This window comes from Salmo salar, chromosome ssa14 (assembly GCF_905237065.1).
Source record: "Salmo salar chromosome ssa14, Ssal_v3.1, whole genome shotgun sequence".
Lineage (NCBI taxonomy): Eukaryota > Metazoa > Chordata > Actinopteri > Salmoniformes > Salmonidae > Salmo > Salmo salar.
This window is the reverse complement of record NC_059455.1, coordinates 78,465,637-78,481,207: the sequence shown is the minus strand read 5'-3', so window position 1 is coordinate 78,481,207 and position 15,571 is coordinate 78,465,637.

Sequence of the window (15,571 nt, the reverse complement as noted above, 5' to 3'; positions counted from 1 at the left end):
CACAGACTTGGAGCTCGGAGCGACAAGACCAAGCGTCCCTGACCGATCATTGGAAAATTTGAACACTACCAACAAAAGGAGCTGATCAAAAGCAGGGGAAGGGAGCTTAAAGGGACCAAATTCGGTCTCAATGACCAATTTCCAAGGGAGATAAACAAACGTCGTAAGAGACTGTATCCGGTACAAAGGCAACAGAGGGAGAAGGGTAAGCGTGCCTTTCTCATTGTGGACAAACTCTTTATAGATGGACAGCTATTCCGAGACAGCTCCATAACACCATGGCTGTACTAAATTCTACACGGACTTCAGGGTACGAAAAAAAGAAAGTATGGGAACTGTAAAAATATTTGAACACTATGAAGTGGATATAAACACACACGTACTCAATTACATGCTCGCTTACACATACGGACTTATACATACGCACACACACATGATCTCGCTCTCTTCTCTCACTCTCTCTTATTTTCTCTTCTCTCACTCTCTCTCTATTGTCGAGAACTGTTTTATAATTTAATATGTTTCTTGTTTGTCTATCTTTATTATGTATTTGTCTACAAGTTTATATATGTTTACAACAAGCAAGGTTTACAACAAGCAACAATATCAGAATAGGGGCATTGGGGAATAATAACATATTGTACAGAATATTTTTGTACTGTAGTGAAGCCGTAATGCAAGGTCTCTTTCATGATCATGTGAAACGTCAATTGCTGTGAAAATGCTGGGATGTGTTTTTCAATGACCTTAAAGGTAATTATGATGCAACTATGATGGTGATATTATATGGATTACAATTATCATCATGAATATTAAGGTAATATGCACTACATGTTACACACATAGACACTCAACCATGCAAATTGGCGGAGTTATTATTTATTTGGACAGCATACATTATAATCTTACTCTTATTCAGACATCATTCACACTCTCACTAAATCACATCCAATAACATACACATCAACCTACTCAGATTTACTACACACATAATATCTTGTATCAATGTTTCCAACATCTGTGGCATTGGCTTACAGGCAAACAGGCAAGGGACTAAAACAAATATTGCTAGAACCTATTTCTTGAATTCTAAATATCAGACATTTGAAAGCTCTAATTCTGACTGTCATAATATCGCCGATGGCAGTAACTTTACAAGCACTAATTATGGTAAATTTAGCCTGAGAATAGTATCTAGTTATGGTAAGGGGTGAAATAAGTATAGCCAGTTATAATTGTAATGGTTTAGCAGATTATAAAAAAGGAAGATCAGTCTTCACGTGGCTGAAAGAAAAGGAATATAACATATACTGTTTACAGGAAACTCACTCTATATCCTTAGATGAACTTGCGTGGGAAAAGGAATGGGGTGGTGAAATAATTTTCTATCATGGACAAAGGAACTCAAAAGATGTGATGATATTAATGAACAAAAATGTCGATCTGAATGTGCAAATAGTCAGGAATGATTCGCAAGGAAGGTGGATCTTTTTGAATATGAAAGTGGACGAAAAAAAGATTTGGCTCATTAATCTATATGGTCCAAATCAGGATGATCCATACTTCTTCGAAAACATTTATACCAATTTATTGACAAATGATCATATCATTATGTTAGGAGACTATAACACAGTGTAGGGTACCTCAGTGGACCGTAAAGGTAATCACTCTACAAACTATCATCACCGTGCCCTTAAGGAAAACACAAATATTATGGACACATTAGAAATAGTGGATATTTGTTGACTAAAAAACCCTGACCTAGTGAGATATACATGGAGGAAACTTAATCGAGCTAGTCATCTTGACATCTTTCTTGTCTCTTTCTCTCTTGCATCAATAAAAAAGTTTTAATAGGAGACAGAATGCGATCGGATCATCATCTAATTGGCATTCACATAACTCTTATATATTTTCCACGTGGACGGGGATATTGGAAATTTAATCAAAGTTTACTGGAGGACAATTTATTTATAACTAAGACAAAATAATTTATAACTGAATATTAATACAGTGTAATATAGGTTCAGCAAATCCCCTTATTGTTTTGGATACCTTTAAATGTAAATTCAGAGGTCATTCAATTCAATATTCATCAATAATAAAAAAAACTGTTTCTGGCTAAAGAGACAAGACTAACAAGGGAAATCCATGAACTAATAGTAGATAGCAATAAAAACGATACTACAGAGATAAAAATAAGTTGTAGGAAAAACAAAAAGAATTTGAGGAACTTATTCAAGAACAATCTGATGTAATCTATTACAAAAATAAAGCAAACTGGATGGAATAGGGAGAAAAATGCACAAAATTCTTCCTGAATCTCCAATACAGGAACGCTAACAAAAATAATTTGCAGAAACTCGTTACTGAAAACGGAGTCATCTATGATTCTCCGAATAATAATTCACCCACAATAAGTTGGGTGAATTTTGGCCCATTCCTCCTGACAGAGCTGGTGTAACTGAGTCAGGTTTGTAGGTCTCCTTGCCCGCACATGCTTTTTCAGTTCTGCCCACAAATTTTCTATGGGATTGAGGTCAGAGCTTTGTGATTGCCACTCCAGTAACTTGACTTTGTTGTCCTTAAGCCATTTTGCCACAACTTTGGAAGTATGCTTGGGGTCATTGTCCATTTGGAAGACCCATTTGCGACCAAGCTTTAACTTCCTGACTGATGTCTTGAGATGTTGCTTCAATATATCCACATAATTCTCCTTCCTCATGATGCCATCTATTTTGTGAAGTGCACCAGTCCCTCCTGCAGCAAAGCACCCACACGACATGATGCTGCCACCCCCGTGCTTCATGGTTGGGATGGTGTTCTTTGGCTTGCAAGCGTCCCCCTTTTTACTCCAAACATAACGATAGTCATTATGGCCAAACAGTTCTATATTTGTTTCATCAGACCAGAGGACATTTCTCCAAAAAGTACGATCTTTGTCCCCATGTGCAGTTGCAAATCTTGGTCTTGCTTTTTTATGGCGGTTTTGGAGCAGTGGCTTCTTCTTTGCTGAGCGGGCTTTCAGGTTATGTTGATATAGGACTCATTTTACTGTGGATATAGATACTTTTGTACCTGTTTCGTCCAGCACCTTCAGGCATTTGGAAATTGCTCCCAAGGATGAACCAGACTTATGGAGGTCTACAGTTTTTTTTTTTAGGTCTTGGCTGATTTCTTTTGATTTTCCCATTATGTCAAGCAAAGGGGCACTGATTTTGAAGGTAGGCCTTGAAATACATCCACAGGTACACCTCCAATTGACTCAAAGGATGTCAATTAGCCTATCAGAAGCTTCTAAAGCCATGACATCATTTTCTGGAATTTCCCAAGCTGTTTAAAGGCACAGTCAACTTAGTGTATGTAAACTTCTGACCCACTGGAATTGTGATACGTGAATTAAGTTAAATAATCTGCCTGTAAACAATTATTGGAAAAATGACTTGTGTCATGCACACCTAATCGACTTGCCAAAACTATAGTTTGTTAACAAGAAATTTGTGGTGGTTGAAAAAAGAGTTTTAATGACTCCAACCTAAGTGTATGTAAACTTCTGACTTCAACTGTATATCAAGCCTTTTTGATTACCAAAAGCTCCATTATTAGATTGTTTTAACTACTCCTATAGAAATGGTAGTCTGTCAGATACTCAGCAGGAAGGTCTGATTTCTCTATTATTAAAACAAGACCCAGATGGCAAATATAAAGAGCCAGTCTATCTAAAAAACTGGAGGCCCCTTACACTTCAATGTTGTGATGCAAAAATACTAGCGAAATGCATAGCACTCAGAATTAAAAAGGTTTAACCAGGTATTGTTCATCCTGGTCAGACAGGTTTTTCACATGGACGATACATTGGAGATAATATACGACAACTACTAGAAATACTAGAACATCATGAAACATCTAAGAAGCCAGGCCTGGTATTTATAGCGGATTTTGAAAAGGCCTTTGATAAAGTAAGACTGGATTTTATTTATAAATGCCTGGATTTTTTCAATTTTGGTGATTTTCTCATAAAATGGATAAAAATAATGTATAGCAACCCCAGGTGTAAAATAGTAAATAAGGGCTACTTCTCAGAGAGTTTTGAAGAGGAGTTAAACGAGGTTGTCCGCTGTCACCATATCTATTCGTTATGGCCATCGAAATGCTAGCTATTAAAATCAGATCCAATAACAACATTAGAGGATTAGAAATCCAAGGCTTAAAAAAAAGGTGTCCATGTATGCCGATAACTCAAGTTTTATATTAAGTCTTCAAGCTAGATCCCTGCAATGTCTCATTGAAGATCTAGATAACTTTTCTGTACTCTCTGGACTAAAACCTAAGTGTGCAATATTACATATTGGATCTTTACAAAATACAACTTTTACATTACCCTGCGGTTTACCTATAAAATGAGCTGATGGTGAAGTAGACATTCTTGGTATTCATATCACAAAATATATAAATAAGCTCTCCATACTGAATTTCAATAGAAAAAATAGACAAGATCCTGCAACCTGCACCCTGATTAGCTCCTTAGTCATATCTCAGTTTACTCACTTACTTGTGGCGCTGCCTACTCCTGATGATTCATTTTTCAAATCACATGAGCAAAAAATATTTTGCTTTATCTGGGACGCTAAACCAGACAAAATAAAGCATTCCTATCTATATAATGAATATGAATTGGGTGGGTTGAGATTATTAAAATGAAAAGCACCAAACCTCTAAAAGCTTCAATTATTCAAAAGTTTTACTTGAACCCTAAATGGTTCTCAAGTAGATTACTAAGAAAAGCTCATCCATTGTTTAAAAATGGCCTTTTTGCCTTTGTGCAGATTGCCATGTCTCATTTTCGATTAATTGAAAATGATACCTTTTTCAAAATATCTCTCTTTTTCAAACAAGCATTGCAGAACTGGCTACAATTTCAATTTCTTCCCCCTGAAAAGATAGAACAAATATTCTAACAAATATTATGGTGAACTCAAATGTGCTGGTTGATAAAATAAATGCCTGTATTTATGGGGAAAGATATTTGAAAAGGGTATTTTGTTCTTAAATGATATTGTAAATTGGAATGGTCGAGTTATGTCCTTCATTGAGTTATCAGAATTGTATGGGAAGGTCTGCTCAATCCAAGAGTACAACTAATTGATTATAGCATTGCCCCAAAAATGGAGGAGGCAGGTGGCAGCGGTAGGAGGTTGGGAACTGGTCTGTCTGCCCAATATAAAGGATCAAAACTGGCGGAGGAATACAAATAGCATAAATAGGAAAGTATACCAGTTTCATTTGAGGACCAGGATGTTGACAACTGTGCCATACAGATTTTTAAATAGTTTGGAAGAGATTTTTGATGTACCGATTCCATGGTATAGGGTGTATGAGTTGATATATAAAACAACGCAAGATTCAAGACTTTGTGCTTTTTAAACTAAAATTATTATATAGAATTCTTGTCACCAACAAAATGTTGAATGTTTGCGGCATAAAATCATCGAAGCTCTGCAGATTTTGTTGTGAGGATACAGAATCAATAGACCATTTATTTTGGTATTGCCCTCAGGTAGCCCGTTTCTGGTCTCAGGTTCAGGAATGGCTGAAAATTCATAGCATTGATCTAAAATTGACCCTAGAATTTGTACTGTTAGGAGATTTGGAGAGACCAGGTCAGTCAATTACTAATATACTAATACTCTTAGTAAAAGTATTTCGCTTCAACTCACAATTTGTGGATTCTTTTCGATTAGATAGATTGAAATTGTACGTTGAACATCAGAGCATAGTTGAAAGATATATGATGCGGAAAGAAATCCGAAGAGGATGGCCAGCAGAGATAGGTGGGATGGGCTGAGGCAAGCTGAGGTTTGGGATGTGGAATTGGAGACAAGTGGGAGTGGAGTTGCTGTGCAGGAGATAGAATGATGGTCAAAGATAAAAGTAAAAAAATAAAGTCAAAATAAAACATAATAAAAAGTAAGTTTGAATGACACTGAGGGGCAGTGTTTTAATAGCTAATGCCGGTTTGCCTGAGGCTGATGTCGTGCAGGTGTTTGTACACATGCATATACACACACTCTCATTCAAATAAACGCATACAAGAACACACATATACATGTAATAGTGCCAAACATGCACACAAACATATACAGTAGGCATTGCTGTTATGATTTTAGTTGTCCTTGATGTCCTTTGTTTTTCATTTTTTTGTTTTGTTGTTTTCTTATTTTTATTTTTTGCATTGTTGTTTGCTGTTTTCTTCTGTCTTTTTATTTTTGTCTTTAGTTCAATTCTCTTGGTTGTTGGTGCATTGGGGGTTCTTGGGGGTGGAATTATGGTATTAATTGTATTTTTATTTTTATTTTTCTTCTTGGGGGGGACTGAGGAAAGGGTCTCGAATGGTTGAGGGACAGCTATTGGAGAACTGTCGGGGGATCTTGGAGGGTTCGGTTCACGTTTTTTGGCCTGGTGGAGATCTGTCAATGTGCCCTTGAGCAGGGCGTTGACCCTGGATGCTTCTGTGTTTCGCTCTGAATGTGAGTCTGTTGGATGACTGGTATGGTGTAGTTGTTGAGCGGCTTCACTGCAAGTATACTGCTCAAAAAAATAAAGGGAACACTTAAACAACACATCCTAGATCTGAATGAAAGAAATAATCTTATTAAATATTTTTTTCTTTAAATAGTTGAATGTACTGACAACAAAATCACACAAAAATAATCAATGGAAATCCAATTTATCAACCCATGGAGGTCTGGATTTGGAGTCACACTCAAAATTAAAGTGGAAAACCGCACTACAGGCTGATCCAACTTTGATGTAATGTCCTTAAAACAAGTCAAAATGAGGCTCAGTAGTGTGTGTGGCCTCCACGTGCCTGTATGACCTCCCTACAATGCCTGGGCATGCTCCTGATGAGGTGGCGGATGGTCTCCTGAGGGATCTCCTCCCAGACCTGGACTAAAGCATCCGCCAACTCCTGGACAGTCTGTGGTGCAACGTGGCATTGGTGGATGGAGCGAGACATGATGTCCCAGATGTGCTCAATTGGATTCAGGTCTGGGGAACGGGCGGGCCAGTCCATAGCATCAATGCCTTCCTCTTGCAGGAACTGCTGACACACTCCAGCCACATGAGGTCAAGCATTGTCTTGCATTAGGAGGAACCCAGGGCCAACCGCACCAGCATATGGTCTCACAAGGGGTCTGAGGATCTCATCTCGGTACCTAATGGCAGTCAGGCTACCTCTGGCGAGCACATGGAGGGGTGTGCGGCCCCCCAAAGAAATGCCACCCCACACCATGACTGACCCACCGCCAAACCGGTCCTGCTGGAGGATGTTGCAGGCAGCAGAACGTTCTCCACGGCGTCTCCAGACTCTGTCACGTCTGTCACGTGCTCAGTGTGAACCTGCTTTCATCTGTGAAGAGCACAGGGCGCCAGTGGCGAATTTGCCAATCTTGGTGTTCTCTGGCAAATGCCAAACGTCCTGCACGGTGTTGGGCTGTAAGCACAACCCCCACCTGTGGACGTCGGGCCCTCATACCACCCTCATGGAGTCTGTTTCTGACCGTTTGAGCAGACACATGCACATTTGTGGCCTGCTGGAGGTCATTTTGCAGGGCTCTGGCAGTGCTTCTCCTGCTCCTCCTTGCACAAAGGCGGAGGTAGCGGTCCTGCTGCTGGGTTGTTGCCCTCCTACGGCCTCCTCCACGTCTCCTGATGTACTGGCCTGTCTCCTGGTAGCGCCTCCATGCTCTGGACACTATGCTGACAGACACAGCAAACCTTCTTGCCACAGCTCGCATTCATGTGCCATCCTGGATGAGCTGCACTACCTGAGCCACTTGTGTGGGTTGTAGACTCTGTCTCATGCTACCACTAGAGTGGTACTGCCAGCATTCAAAAGTGACCAAAACATCAGCCAGGAAGCATAGGAACTGAGAAGTGGTCTGTGGTCCCCACCTGCAGAACCACTCCTTTATTGGGGGTGTCTTGCTAATTGCCTATAATTTCCACCTGTTTTCTATTCCATTTGCACAACAGCATGTGAAATTTATTGTCAATCAGTGTTGCTTCCTAAGTGGACAGTTTGATTTCACAGAAGTGTGATTGACTTGGAGTTACATTGTGTTGTTTAAGTGTTCCCTTTATTTTTTTGAGCAGTGTATATTGTATGTATATATATATATATATATATACATTTTTTAAGAACAGCAAAACTCCGAGAAGTCACATGGGTCCTGAACCTACTGTACATATTGATAAGTGTCTGAGAATATCACCCTCTCTCATACAGACTGGACTCTCTCATACAATCACATGCCTTGCGATTGACTAGCGTCCTGTCCAGCACGCTGCCTTGAGCTACAGAACCAGGAGATAGGGCAGGAGCCTATGGGCCTTTCTGGCTTGGACAAGGCTTACTTACATACAATCACATAGTGCAAATATTCATTATCATTATCATTATACAACATTGAAAAAGTATCAGAGTTCTCAGTGTAAGCGACAGGTTTGGTCTGTCAAACGTTTCCTGATTAGTTGTTATTACCACTGATGGTATGTTGATTCAGCTCAACCAAGCAGAAAGCAATCTCACCCTCACATTAAAGTAATCTTTCCCATGTGACCTTCCTCTGCTCAGCCTAAAGGGGAGACATACAAGATATGTCCCAAATGGCACCCTATTCCCTATATAGTGGCATAGGGCTCTTGTCAAAAGTAGTGCACTATGTAGGGGAATAGGGTGCCATTTGGAATTCAGGATTAGAAAACCTGCAGTGCTTACCAAACCGGTGGCGGAGGTCTAGCCTGAGAGGATTTAGGAGAATAAAAACCTGCATGGTAGACTACAGTAGCTGCTCCTGGACCATGTAATATAATCCCAAAAGGCACCCTATTTCCTATGTAGTGCACTGCCTTTGACCAGCGGGGGGCTCTGGTCAAAAGTAGTGCACTACATAGGGAATAGGATGTCATTTGGGACACAGAGGTATTATATTCCCATTGACAAATCCTCCCCAACTGATTAACTAACTGTGGTGGGTTCTAATCTCTAAGTAGAGATAGAACCAGGTGCCAGATCCATCCCGAATGGCACCCTATCACCTATTTAGTGCACTACTTTTGATCAAGGACCACATGGTTCTGGTCAAAATTAGTGCACTACATAGGGAATAGGGTGCCATGTGGGACGGATCCTTTTCAGTAATGGAATTGAACACCCCCTCTAGAGATAATGCATTAACAATGACCAATCCCAATAGATTAGTTTAGAATAAGACTTTGGATCCAATTAGTTGATAATACACTGAAGTACAATAGCCTAACTGTAACATCAACCAATGGTCCGGATTGCATCATCATCATCATCATCATCACAAAACAAACAGAACAGGATTTAGAAAATGCCTAAAACTAGAACGAGGCATGTTTTGATCACCCATTGACAACAAATTATGAAATGTATACATTTACATTTACATTTAAGACATTTAGCAGACGCTCTTATCCAGAGCGACTTACAAATTGGTGCATTCACCTTATAATATCCAGTGGAACAACCACTTTACAATAGTGCATCTAAATCTTTTAAGGGGGGGGGGGGGGTTAGAAGGATTACTTTATCCTATCCCAGGTATTCCTTAAAGAGGTGGGGTTTCAGGTGTCTCCGGAAGGTGGTGATTGACTCCGCTGTCCTGGCGTCGTGAGGGAGCTTGTTCCACCATTGGGGTGCCAGAGCAGCGAACAGTTTTGACTGGGCTGAGTGGGACTGTGCTTCCTCAGAGGTAGGGAGGCGAGCAGGCCAGAGGTGGATGAACGCAGTGCCCTTGTTTGGGTGTAGGGCCTGATCAGAGTCTGGAGGTACGGAGGTGCCGTTCCCCTCACAGCTCCGTAGGCAAGCACCATGGTCTTGTAGCGGATGCGAGCTTCAACTGGAAGCCAGTGGAGAGACCGGAGGAGCGGGGTGACGTGAGAGAACTTTGGAAGGTTGAACACCAGACGGGCTGCGGCGTTCTGGATGAGTTGTAGGGGTTTAGTGGCACAGGCAGGGAGCCCAGCCAACAGCGAGTTGCAGTAATCCAGGCTGGAGATGACAAGTGCCTGGATTAGGACCTGCGCCGCTTCCTGTGTGAGGCAGGGTCGTACTCTGCAAATGTTGTAGAGCATGAACCTACAGGATCGGGTCACCGCCTTGATGTTAGTAGAGAACGACAGGGTGTTGTCCAGGGTCACGCCGAGGCTCTTAGCACTCTGGGAGGAGGACACAAGGGAGTTGTCAACCGTGATGGCGAGATCATGGAACGGGCAGTCCTTCCCCGGGAGGAAGAGCAGCTCCGTCTTGCCGAGGTTCAGCTTGAGGTGGTGATCCGTCATCCACACTGATATGTCTGCCAGACATGCAGAGATGCGATTCGCCACCTGGTTGTCAGAAGGGGGAAAGGAGAAGATTAATTGTGTGTCATCTGCATAGCAATGATAGGAGAGACCATGTGAGGATATGACAGAGCCAAGAGACTTGGTGTATAGCGAGAATAGGAGAGGGCCTAGAACAGAGCCCTGGGGGACACCAGTGGTGAGAGCACGTGGTGGGGAGACAGATTCTCGCCACGCCACCTGGTAGGAGCGACCTGTCAGGTAGGACGCAATCCAAGCGTGGGCCCCGCCGGAGATGCCCAACTCGGAGTGGGTGGAGAGGAGGATCTGATGGTTCACAGTATCAAAGGCAGCAGATAGGTCTAGAAGGATGAGAGCAGAGGAGAGAGAGTTAGCTTTAGCAGTGCGGAGAGCCTCCGTGACACAGAGAAGAGCAGTCTCAGTTGAATGCCCAGTCTTGAAACCTGACTGATTAGGATCAATAAGGTCATTCTGAGAGAGATAGCAAGAGAACTGGCCAAGGACGGCACGTTCAAGAGTTTTGGAGAGAAAAGAAAGAAGGGATACTGGTCTGTAGTTGTTGACATCGGAGGGATCGAGTGTAGGTTTTTTCAGAAGGGGTGCAACTCTCGCTCTCTTGAAGACGGAAGAGACGTAGCCAGCGGTCAAGGATGAGTTGATGAGCGAGGTGAGGTAGGGGAGAAGGTCTCCGGAAATGGTCTGGAGAAGAGAGGAGGGGATAGGGTCAAGTGGGCAGGTTGTTGGGCGGCCGGCCGTCACAAGACGCGAGATTTCATCTGGAGAGAGAGGGGAGAAAGAGGTCAAAGCACAGGGTAGGGCAGTGTGAGCAGGACCAGCGGTGTCGTTTGACTTAGCAACGAGGATCGGATGTCGTCAACCTTCTTTTCAAAATGGTTGACGAAGTCATCCGCAGAGAGGGAGGAGGGGGGAGGGGGAGGAGGATTCAGGAGGGAGGAGAAGGTAGCAAAGAGCTTCCTAGGGTTAGAGGCAGATGCTTGGAATTTAGAGTGGTAGAAAGTGGCTTTAGCAGCAGAGACAGAAGAGGAAAATGTAGAGAGGAGGGAGTGAAAGGATGCCAGGTCCGCAGGGAGGCGAGTTTTCCTCCATTTCCGCTCGGCTGCCCGGAGCCCTGTTCTGTGAGCTCGCAGTGAGTCGTCGAGCCACGGAGCAGGAGGGGAGGACCGAGCCGGCCTGGAGGATAGGGGACAGAGAAAATCAAAGGATGCAGAGAGGGAGGAGAGGAGGGTTGAGGAGGCAGAATCAGGAGATAGGTTGGAGAAGGTTTGAGCAGAGGGAAGCGATGATAGGATGGAAGAAGAGAGAGTAGCGGGAGAGAGAGAGCGAAGGTTGGGACGGCGCAATACCATCCGAGTAGGGGCAGAGTGAGAAGTGTTGGATGAGAGCGAGAGGGAAAAGGATACAAGGTAGTGGTCAGAGACTTGGAGGGGAGTTGCAATGAGATTAGTGGAAGAACAGCATCTAGTAAAGATGAGGTCAAGCGTATTGCCTGCCTTGTGAGTAGGGGGGGAAGGTGAGAGGGTGAGGTCAAAAGAGGAGAGGAGTGGAAAGAAGGAGGCAGAGAGGAATGAGTCAAAGGTAGATGTGGGGAGGTTAAAGTCACCCAGAACTGTGAGAGGTGAGCCATCCTCAGGAAAGGAACTTATCAAGGCGTCAAGCTCATTGATGAACTCTCCAAGGGAACCTGGAGGGCGATAAATGATAAGGATGTTAAGCTTGAAAGGGCTGGTAACTGTGACAGCATGGAATTCAAATGAGGAGATAGACAGATGGGTCAGGGGAGAAAGAGAGAATGTCCACTTGGGAGAGATGAGGATTCCAGTGCCACCACCCCGCTGGCTCGATGCTCTAGGGGTATGCGAGAACACGTGGGCAGACGAGGAGAAAGCAGTAGGAGTAGCAGTGTTATCTGTGGTAATCCATGTTTCCGTCAGCGCCAGGAAGTCTAGGGACTGGAGGGTAGCATAGGCTGAGATGAACTCAGCCTTGTTGGCCGCAGACCGGCAGTTCCAGAGGCTGCCGGAGATCTGGAACTCCACGTGGGTCGTGCGCGCTGGGACCACCAGGTTAGAGTGGCAGCGGCCACGCGGTGTGGAGCGTTTGTATGGCCTGTGCAGAGGGGAGAGAACAGGGATAGACAGACACATAGTTGACAAGCTACAGAAGAGGCTACGCTAATGCAAAGGAGATTGGAATGACAAGTGGACTACACGTCTCGAATGTTCAGAAAGTTAAGCTTACGTTGCAAAAATCTTATTGACTAAAATGACACAGTACTGCTGGCTGGTGGAGTAGGCTAGCTAGCAGTGGCTGCGTTGTTGACTTTGAACGTGTAGCTGGCTAGGTAACCTCGATGGTTTCAGTACTACACCTTGTCATGATACAAAAGCAACTTTGTAGCTAGCGAACATAACACTAATCAAGACGTTCCTTTGTAACGTATTTAGTTTCTACAATGCTGCTCGTCGGTAATAGTTGGCTGGGTTTGGAAAAATGGCGTCGCGGGGGACGGAAATAGCTGGCTAGCTAACCTCGATAATTACTAAACTACACAATTATCAAGCTATGACAAAGACAACTATGTAGCTAGCTAGCTAACACTGCACTAGTCAAATCGTTCCGTTGTAAAGTATTAGTATCTACAGCGCTGCTAGTCGGTAACGGTTGGCTAGCTAGCAGTGGGTTAATGATGACTAGGTGTGTTGACTAAGCTAGCTAACACTACACTAATCAAGTCATTCCGTTGTAATGTAATAGTTTCTACAGTGCTGCTAGTCGGTAGAAGTTGGCTAGCTAGCAGTGTTGACTAGCTAGCTAGCAGTGATGACTACGTTAGGAGGACGAAGATAGCTAACCTCGATAATTACTCTAATTACTCTAAACTACACAATTATCTTTGATACAAAGACGGCTATGTAGCCAGCTAAGAAAAATTGCTCAGATCAAACAAATCAAACCATTGTAATGTAAGGAAGTGTAATATTACCTGTGGAGCGAAGCGTAGTGCGACTGCTCGCTCCAAACCGGAAGTACATTTGTGAGAGGGATAAAAAACACTTAAGGATATTATACGTACGCTACCATTAACCTGTTGGGGATAGGGGGCAGTATTTACACAGCCGGATAAAAAACGTACCCGATTTAATCTGGTTCCTACTCCTGCCCAGTAACTAGAATATGCATATAATTATTGGCTTTGGATAGAAAACACCCTAAAGTTTCTAAAACTGTTTGAATGGTGTCTGTGATTATAACAGAACTCATATGGCAGGCCAAAACCTGAGAAGATTCCATGCAGGAAGTGGCCTGTCTGACAAATTGTGTTTCATCTTGGCTCTTTTTATTGAAGACTGAGGATCTTTGCAATAGCGTGACACTTCCTACGGCTCCCATAGGCTCTCAGAGCCCGGGAAAAAGCTGAACGATATCGAGGCAGGCTCTGGCTGAAACACATTATCGCTTTTGGCAAGTGGCCGATCAGAGTACTATGGGCTTAGGCGCGTGCCCGAGTCGACCGAATGCTTTATTTTCTTTCGTCTGTTTACCTAAACGCAGATTCCCGGTCGGAATATTATCGCTTTTTTATGAGAAAAATGGCATAAAAATGGATTTTAAACAGCGGTTGACATGCTTCGAAGTACGGTAATGGAATATTTAGAATTTTTTTGTCACGAATTGCGCCATGCTCGTCACCCTTATTTACCCTTTCGGATAGTGTCTTCAACGCACAAACAAAACGCCGCTGTTTGGATATAACTATGGATTATTTTGAACCAAACCAACATTTGTTATTGAAGTAGAATTCCTGGGAGAGCATTCTGATGAAGACAGCAAAGGAAATAACATTTTTCTTATAGAAAATCTGACTTTGATGAGTGCTAAACTTGCTGGGTGTCTAAATAGCTAGCCCTGTGATGCCGGGCTATCTACTGAGAATATTGCAAAATGTGCTTTCACCGAAAAGCTATTTTAAAATCGGACATATCGAGTGCATAGAGGAGTTCTGTATCTATAATTCTTAAAATAATTGTTAAGCTTTTTGTGAACGTTTATCGTGAGTAATTTAGTAAATTCACCGGCAGTGTTCGGTGGGAATGCTAGTCACATGCTAATGTAAAAAGCTGGTTTTTGATATAAATATGAACTTGATTGAACAAAACATGCATGTATTGTATAACATAATGTCCTAGGGTTGTCATCTGATGAAGATCATCAAAGGTTAGTGCTACATTTAGCTGTGGTTTGGGTTTATGTGACATTATATGCTAGCTTGAAAAATGGGTGTCTGATTATTTCTGGCTGGGTATTCTGCTGACATAATCTAATGTTTTGCTTTCGTTGTAAAGCCTTTTTGGTAATTAAAATATGAGTATTCACATTTTCGCTGCGCCTTGGTCCTCATCTCTCCAGTACGACATTTTCCGTGACGAGTACGACATTTTTTGTGACAATGACAGAGGCTAAGAAAGACAGTAAAGGGACTTTCAAGGGACTTTAAGGATTCAAGAACCTCTTTTCAGGACAAGCAGCCAACGAGGTATTTTGTTCAACCTATAGAACTTTGTTTATAGTCGCGCCAAGTGCCATTTGTATTGTCGCGCCAAGCGCCATTTCTATTCCTTTGTTTCAGTACTGTATAATTTATCAACGTTACTGTGTTCATTTAAACATATAGTTCTCACGGCGTGACGTGGATGCATCGGAGAAAAAGACGTGCAAGGCAATAAACGCCCGTTTCAAGGAACCAACCTGTGTCTGTTGTCGTGAAGAGAGCTACATATTCCATGTGAGAAATTGCCAAGAAACTGAAAATCTGGTACAATGCTGTATTCTACTCCCTTCACAGAACAGCGCAAACTGGCTCTAACCAGAATAGAAAGAAGAGTGGGAGGCCCCGGTGCACAACTGAGCAAGATTACAAGTACATTAGAGTGTCTAGTTTTAGAAACAGACACCTCACAAGTCCTCAACTGGCAGCTTCATTAAATAGTACACGCAAAACCCCAGTCTCAACGTCAACAGTGAAAGGGCAACTCCAGGATGCTGGCCTTCTAGGCAGAGTTGCAAAGAAAATGCCATATCTCAGACTGGCCAATAAAAAGAAAAGAATAAGATGAGCACTGGACAGAGGAACTCTTCACTGTTGACGTTAAGACTGGGG